The sequence below is a fragment of the Corvus brachyrhynchos genome, unplaced genomic scaffold, assembly GCF_000691975.1.
Source record: "Corvus brachyrhynchos isolate BGI_N302 unplaced genomic scaffold, ASM69197v1 scaffold705, whole genome shotgun sequence".
Classification (NCBI taxonomy): Eukaryota; Metazoa; Chordata; class Aves; order Passeriformes; family Corvidae; genus Corvus; species Corvus brachyrhynchos.
This window is the reverse complement of record NW_008238346.1, coordinates 680,209-689,080: the sequence shown is the minus strand read 5'-3', so window position 1 is coordinate 689,080 and position 8,872 is coordinate 680,209. Positions and strand designations below refer to the sequence as shown.

Here is an 8,872-nt window from a genome sequence, read left to right as displayed (position 1 = left end):
AACTATCTGCAGTTGCTGCAGTAAAACCTGGACTCCTTCATTTTCCAGACCACCAGAACTTTGCCATATCAGATTTCCAGATTAATTGTTGTTACATTACAGCCAAACAAATGAGAAGAGTCCACTTAGTAGGGCAGCCAGAGAGCTGAAGGTGTGGCTCCTTTCTGCACTGAAGGGAAGCAGATTTTTTTTTTTTTTTTTTTTTTTTTTTGGGGAGATGGAAGCATTCCTCCAAGTGTTGTTTTTTTTTTTTTTTACCTGATGGGAAATGTAATTTGCCTTTATTATATTGTATTTGAAAAGAAGCAGTTTGTCTTACTAATCCAAAATCTTTTGACTGCCTCAGAATTAAATGCTTCAATAGCATTTTGATTTTTTGTTTTCACCAAAAGCTTCAACAAAATGAACTTGTTCCTGACAGCCCCTCCTGCTGAGTAGGCATTCTGTCCAGGGAAACTCTTCTGTCATGGTCATTCTGCTCAGCATTAAATTTCAGGTCAGATGTCTTCCTGCTTGCTCCTAAAACAACTATACTAAGTCCAGGTCAAAGACTTCTTCCTTTTGATGCTTAAAATGCCTTTGGATACAGGATGACTCTTGACCTGCAGCTCCAGGGTGGGAGGAAGAAATGAAAATGAAAGAATAAGAAATTATTTTGTCAATACTTCATCTGGAATTTTGGACTATGAGTAGTCTCACTGGAAAATCAGTGACCTGTGGGTCAATATCCGTGATTTTGGAGGTGCTCCCACCAAATCATCAGCTACCTTGACTGCAATGTCTTAATTGTTGTGAGTATATCCCTTTCCTCTAATGCTTTTTGCCCATGGTTATAACACACTCTTGTTATGTGCCAGAGAGATAATGATGTGTCTTCAGATAAATACAGTACTGGCTGTAATTTTGCTAGAACAGTTTAAACCAGTTCTACCTTCTCCCTGTAAATGTTTCTGAGCTAGTCTTAAATTACCATATCTTAGGGATAGTATTCAAATGATGGCTATTTAAATGAAAAGTATTTTTCTATCATATAAATACGCTCCAGACAGTGCTGTGTTCAGTGGAGCAGCAATAAACTCAGGAATAAAGCCTGGAAACTAAAATAATAGAGAAACTGAAATTGAAAATGTGAAAATCCATGCAAGTTTAAATTTAGGAAGATCACCAGTAAGTGAAAGATCTCATCTTAGTTTTGCAGTCAGCCATGAGTGAAGCAAGAAAATATGGTGAACATCAAAAAAATTTTAAAAATTCTCAAACCAAACAAAATCCCAACTTTCTCCCCCTGCTCAGTTTCACATTGGGTGCTATCACAGGTAAAGAAAAATTCCCATTCTCTACATCAATAACATTTTTTCCACCTTGTCAAGATGCTTTTAATGTAAAAGGAGAAAAATCTTTAACATTCTCTAAAAAAACCCAAACAAACAAAAAAACCACTGCAAAATGTATAGAAATTGCTCATGATGTCTTGTTCATTTTGAATTAAGTCCATAAATGAATAAAACAGAAGTGAATTTGCTCAAGAATATCCATTACTGTCTATTTTGTTGAGATGATTTATGCCAGTAGTATGATGCTTTTCCTTCTTTAGGTCCTTCCAGAATATGTTTTACAAAACTGTTGCATAAAAGATCTACTTTCTGTTTTGAGTGAGAAATAATTCCATTGTGAAAAGAGGAGGGGAAAAGTTTCTAAACCTCTCCAGGTGGAAAATAATTCTAAATTTAACTTTACTAGTCACAGTGGTTTTATTAATACAGATAAAATAAAATAAAAAGTGAGGGAGAGAAGGACAGAGAGAGAGAGAAAAGAAATTCAAAAATCAATCCTATTTCTGTGAAGACTACTTGGTGACTTGCATAAAACAAAATTAATCTTGTTTGGAAACAACAGGAAGTACATAATAGAAAATAAGGGTAAGATTGATCCTGAAGTTATCTTTGTTGCCAAGCTGCTTATACACAAAGGAGGGGAAAAATATTCAGCTCATCTCTGATGAATTATTAATCTTTCCTTTTTTTTTTTTTTTTACAATATTGTTAATGTTTGTGGCAAAAGAAAAAGATCAAAGCAAGTGTATATTCAGCAGCACAGGCTTGGTACAAAAATCTTCTACCACTGGAATAAACATGATTTTTTTTCCTATTAGTAGTATATAATAGTATTCTATTCCATATGTTGTAAAAAGTTAGATTTGTTCCATATTTCCAGCCGAAGATTTCTGCACAAAATGTGCCAAAATATATCCTTAGCACAATCAAAAAACCATCAGTTTGTTTTCAAGCTGATTGGAAAGGAGCTGGGGTTTAGCTCTGTATAATCAAGAGGAATTACAGCCTGCAACACAAAAATAACAGTTCTGGCACCAAGTGAGGATACAACTCTAGTCAGACGTGCAGCCTGCAGATCCCCTGTGTCCCTCAAAAGAGCAGCTACATAATTATTCACTTCAATGCAAGCACTAAGAGTATTTTTCATGTTTGATGCAACTGAATCCTGTGTCAGCTGCAAGGCCCAGTTTCCTACTTGGCATGGGGAGTTGTTCCATTAAGTTGTTTTGCTCCCCAGGAGCTTTGTTGACAGCTACTCCTCTTCTCCTGTACTGACTCTGATGAAGAGTTAATCTTTCTCTTTCTCTCCTGTTCAATATTTTCCCTGCCTGATGGACAGATTGGCTCTCGAGGTTTGTAATGAACAGTGGCACCCTTCAGCTGGAGGTGACTGGTATTGAGCCTGCCTTGGGCTGGGAATAACTTGAGAGACTCCACGCAGTCTTTACCCTCTGATAGCTCCTGGGTGATGTCTCAGGTATGACTCCTATTCTTAATCACCACATCTTGAAACCTGACCTTACAGCTGATGGTAATCTCTATAGATATGCTCAGCCAGAGGCTGGGAATTGGACGTGGAGACTGAATTACCCTTTGCCTCTGGAGGAGGTGACTCCAAAGCCTGCACAACTGCAGTGACAGGTGGAGTGCAATGGTGGAACTTTGCAGCCTGCCCTATCTTTGCCTGGTGTACTGGGAGCAGCTACGGTCAGTGTGGTGTGTTCAGCCATTTCATCAGAATAAACTGCAAAGAAATATTACCTTTTTTTTCCTTGCAGTTTACTTCATTCAGAAAGTGCAGTTATTCACTGCTTTTGGCTGGGGTAAATTCAATTTTCTCTACAGTAGCTTGCATGGTGCAATGTTTTGGACTGTGACCTAAAGAGTGTTGATAACAAAGGGATGTTTTCTTTATTGCTGAGCAGGGCTTGCATGAGCATCCCAGCCTTTTCTGCTTCTCACATCCCCACCAGCGAGGAGGCTGCGGGTGCACAAGTAGCTGGGAGGAGACAGCTGGGACATCTGACCTCCAAGTCACTAAAGGGATGTCCCACACCATGTGACATCATGCTCAGTATATAAAGAAGTGGGAAAAAGACAAAGGTGGGCAGAAATTTGTCTTCCCAAGTAACCATGATGTGCCATGGAGCCCTGCTGTCCTGGGGTGGCCTGCTGGTGGGAAAACTTTGCTTTGCTTTGCCTATTCAACCATCTTTATCTCAACCTATGAGTTTTCTCACTTTTGTGCTTCAGATTCTCTCCCTGATCCATTGTGGTGATGTTGTATTTAACAGGCTTGGTGGATTGCCTTTGAAATATCATGTACCAGAAATGACACAGAGGCAAATAGACTCATAAGGTATGAACCGTAGTAGGTCATCTATGCCTCTCCAGGTTTTTTTGGAATGCAAGAATAGAGGAAACCTGGATAATTTCAGAAAGGCAATAAGTGGAATTCACAGAAAAGAGCCTATTAATACAGACCATGAGAATCTCAGATACCCCTCTTCCAAACTGTTGTACACAATCTTTGTGCCTTTGGAACCAATTCTGGCTCAAGGAGAAATCAGTCTTTCAGATGTACATGACTTTTGAGTGTTCTTTAGTTTAACTGTCATAAAGAGACTGTGTAGCTCTTTGAAATGATGTTAGAAATCATTTTGCCTAAGTGACAATGACATCACTTTCTGTCTCTTTTATCTTGCAGTTCTCTGAAAGGTCACAGTGTAATTTATGAAAATCATGATTTTGTCCTTTTCCTGATTGATTTTTCTACTGTTGATTCTTTTCTGTATTGAATTATGCCACTTTTATCTTTTGATTAATTTTCCTCCTTTTCACACCAAGTCTATTGTGGGGATTTAATTACAGCAGACTTGTAATTGCTGATTTGTTTTTAACTGGAAGTGTGTAATTGCTATATTATCAAGTAATTCAGTCACACTATGTAAAACTCAACATATCAGATGCTAATCTGGCTTTATTGGAGATACCATTTTCCTTGTTTTGAAAGTGATTATTCCCCCCTCTACCGCTTGCATGGTTTCCTTCTAATTCTTTCTTGATACAAGGTGTTGTTTTATCTGTTTCTTTCTTTCTTTAGACTCAGATGGTATAAGGCTCCTTCTCTTTCCATGACCAGACCATTTGGGAATTTTCTTTCTGCTTTTCCATCGTTTGCAGCAAATGAAGTTGAGTTCTTGACCACCAGATTGTACTGGTATTGATTGTACTGATATATATTGTTAACAATTCAGAAGATGCCGAAAATTCTTCAAGGTCTTCACTAAGATTTCCAAAAAAGCAGAAAGGATTGTTCAGCTTATTTTATTATAAAAATTAAAGAACCTTAAAATCAATGCCGCATGTTTAACTTCTTAAAATCAGTTTCTTTTTATGCAGTTTTTCTAGTTTATTGTGTGAAAACCTTGTCCTTACAACCACCAGATACTTTAAAGTCTTCAGGAGTGTTTTTCAGCTTTCCTATGATGCTCTCTCCTTCCAGTCTTCCACAAAGTCTACCACTCTTATTAACACTACTCAGTATTTCCTGTGCCTGTGGACAGACCATAAATAGAACTGTGGCTAATCCCCAGTCCAAAATTACATATTTTGTGCAGTCTTTTGGCAGTTTCAATATGGATTGTACACCCCTGTCATTTAAGAGAAGATACATTGGAGCAGAAGTGATGCATGAGCAAAAGCTACTTAAAAGGACAGCACAGAAGCAAATGCCATGTGGTGAGGTTATGGTTCAATGAAAAACCCTTTTAAATCAATCTCTCCTTCTCTTTTGCCAATTTCTAATCTGAACACTACTGCTGGATTGCAACTTTATCATGTTAAAAGGACATACCTTGATGCTATAAACTATGTCTAAATATACATTAAGTAGTTACACGTTTCCAAGTGCTCGAGCCAAATGAGAGTTATTATAGATTCTGTTTCCCATTCTAAATAGATTTGAACCTTCATTAGTTTCAAATGTAAGATTGGGGTAAAACCTATCACAATTACTAAGTGAAAAGCAGTTGTCAAGCCTTGGTCTTGTGCAGAGATGGACATAGCTGGCAGAGCCAAGGGAGGGGAATGTGGGAATAAAGGGAGTGTGGGTGAGCCTGGTAAATGGCCCTGCTGTGGCTGCTGGAAGGAACAGATGTGGGGAGTGCTCTGTGCTGCCTCAGTGCTGGCAGGGTGAACCCTCACAGCTTGAGGCAATAAACCAAATGGTGGGTGACACAGGGAAGTAGGTGAGGCACTGAGAGTGATGAGAGTTGGATGCAGGTGCCTGCTGAGCCTCAGCCCTTCCTCCTTGACAAATCGTTTACTCTCTGTGGGTGTGATTCATCTCATCCAACTTTAGTGATCAAAAGTAACTGCTGAGCTACCCATGGATTTTCTGTTATGCATCGACTGAAGGGAAATGTGTACCAAAAGAGGACGAAGGCAGGTAGGAGAAAGTTGTTCTGTCAGGTTAAACTGCTGGAGAGAGAAGCAATAGCTGAAAACCAAAGATCTCTGGCACCAGTGGGGGTGCTTTTCATTTATTTTCATAGATTTTCTGGGCTAAGACTGAAGGTCCCTTTCTTAGGCTTGGGAAATAGGTATTTACCCATGGGGCAAATCTGTCCAGGCAGTTCTTTCTTTTAGTCACCTAAAATAGATTCTTAAGGACCATTCCTGGAATGGCTTTTCTATCCTCTCCATTGCCTTGGAGGCTCAAAGAGAAGAACTCTACCTGCAGGTTTCTGTTTCTCAGGAAGAGACTGCTGTGGCAGTCAGCAAAGAATTTTCCCAGAATTTTTCCTTTTGGGGAATGAGTCTGCCCAGCCTAGCAGGAGAGATTGGGTGAACCACTGCTCCAGAACATGTTAGATGTGGGTCAAGCCAGACCTGAGAACTGGCCTGAAGCATCTCTCTGGACAAAGAGGTCCCTGGCTCGGTGACAGGTAGGGAAGAAAGCTGCCAAGTTCAGCCACGCTTTGGAGTGTGATAATTAGTGCTGTGATGCATCTGTCAAATCCTATAGAAACCAATATTGACATCAAAAATTAATTACACATGAAATTTAGTGGACAGGTATTGTTTTGGGGTACTGAAATACCCCAGATATATGTGTGCTCATATATGCCTCTGTGGGTATTTTATATATTTATTTATAGACACACATCTGGAAAGTGACCTTTTACTCATGTAGTTTTGGTCCTGAGAATAAGGAGAAATTTTCCGAATCAGAGTATGAATTGCTAAGCCTTTTTTCCTAAATAATTTGTTGTATTTTGAAAGGTGTGTGAAACATTCTGCTCAAAGTCTAATTTTATGGGAAAAAACCCCACCCAACTGCTGTATTTGTCAAGGCTGAAAAATTGCTTGTAAACCTTTTATCCAGGAGGCGATCTGCATGTTGGGGGAAGTGTGGAAGCAGTAAGAGAGAGAAAAATAAAACAGATGGAATTGCAATCTGAAGAGAAATGTTTTGACAAAGACTTTTGAAAGGTTTTACCTTCACTTCAGTGCAGGATTATAAAAGCTCTTAAATATAACAAAAAAAAAGAAAACAACTTTAAAATGGAGTAGTTATCCTGCAAGGATTATAAAGACTTTTGGTGGACTTTCAGGTAAAACATTTTATTTCCAAATGCTCTGATAATCTTACCTGCCAGCTAGCAGTTCATGTTGATGGCAGATTAAGTTTGTATGACACAAGATAGTTCTGGAAGAGATGCATCAAGTGGAAAGATCATTGCCATGTTCAGCAATGGCGTAGAAGCAGTTTGAGTTTAGCATAATTACTCTGGTCTCAGTATTGGTCCTCACTTTCACAGCTACCTCAGGTTTCAGTTCACTCAATAGTGCTTTGAGATCCTGACACACCTTCAAACCTGAAACAAGCACATTACAAATTGCTCTGTGGTTTGTGGGTGAGTTTTTTTGGTTTTGTTTTCATTTTTGTTTTGTTTGTGAACCAATATAAATCAGAGTATGTGGAGCACTGCAGTACCAGGAGGTCCTGTTGTTCTGAATTCATGAGAACTCAAGGAGGTTGCCCCACATTGAGGGGTCTGAGGGTTAAAGGCCCATTAGTGATTAGCAGGGCCATGGGGAGTGGGGCCACTGGAGGTGGCGGTGGGACATATGAGAGACTTGGGACAGGACTGGGAGTGAACCATTTGAAAACCATTTGAAAAGCAAACAATATGCAAGTGCTAAACTGGCAACTTGCCTCACAGAACTGATGTGGCCTGATCATTCTCATCCCTGCAGCGTTTCAGCAAAAGCTAAATTGGAAAAATTTACCTCCCGTGTTTATGACTTTCACCAAGGTTTCCTAAATATTAGTGTGGGAGGTAGAAAAGCTAATTTTTCCCCAACATTTTGTAATGATAGTTATTCCCTCCAGTAGTTCTAAGGAAAGAAACAATTTATCATCTCTGTGCTCTTCTCCAAATTATCATACCAGGGATGAGTATTAAAAAACCACCTCTCTTATTCATGAAAAACAAATAAGACATTTTCTAGTTCAATATTAAAAAAAGAAAAAAAAAAGTGTTGTAGTGAACTGAAATAACAAATGAGAAATTTATCTGAAGGGGAAGAATGTTTGGCAAAAATATTGTGTTTATGACCTGCGCGGGTGGATTTGTCTTACTAATAATGTGGCTGACATACTGAGTAGACCTTTTGGAAAAGGAATAATATTGGTTGCCACTGACAAATGGTTTGAACTTACTTGGAAGAGAAATGGAGAAGCATTCCAACTGCACATTGAAAGTATGTGGTCCCGTTCTACGTTTGTTTGCAATTCCATCGAAACTCTGCAAGTGAGGCAGAATGGAGCTGGTTCTCCACTTGTCTGGAGATCCTCTCTCACATCAGATACTCACAAACTAATATCATGGAGGACCCAAACTAGTGAACTAAATGTGACACGTAAAAGGGCCAAGAGGCTGGACCCCTTCACAGGGTTCTTTGGGATGGTTGGTGGTTCCAAAGGATGCTTGTTCTTGAGCATAAATGACTCATGAGCATTTATCACAGGTTCTATGTAGCCCCAGTTAGACTCTGGTTCAGTTTTGGACTTTTTCTCGATGTTTTTGGGAACAAGCTGCTGTCTCTGCATCTTAATTCTTTGGAGATGGTGGCAGAAGAGCAGGGCGGATGGGATGACCATACCCACCTAAACTGCTAAATGAATTTAAATAGAATTTATTTTACCTTGTGAAACGGAGAATTTGTTGTACTTAGAAGGGTAATAGGTGCCACATTGCCCAAGCCAGAGCACCTCTGTGGAGAAATGTGCAGCCCTTGGGAACTTTCAGGCTAAGTAGGACAGTCAGATCTTGGGCACCTAAGTTCAGAGAAGTGGTCCAGAAAGCCTGGTCTCCCAATTCAGTGTGTGTGTGATGTTATGGCTTTGTCAGAGGCCTTGTATGGGTTTGTCAGAGGCCTTAAGGGGAATAGCCTTGCCCCTCATCCCCTTTTCTCATCACCTTTTTCTCATTCCCACTGAGACCCAGCCAAAACACAATACATCCCGT

General features: G+C 39.5%; 1 long non-coding RNA gene across 1 annotated transcript; it reads left to right on the top strand.

Moving 5' to 3' along the window:
- Positions 1–247: 247 nt before the first annotated feature.
- On the top strand, positions 248–4,650 carry LOC108446945. The gene is made up of 4 exons (XR_001862285.1): positions 248–791; positions 2,674–2,811; positions 3,260–3,693; positions 4,438–4,650. It is a non-coding gene; the product is annotated as an uncharacterized LOC108446945 (long non-coding RNA).
- Positions 4,651–8,872: the final 4,222 nt, after the last annotated feature.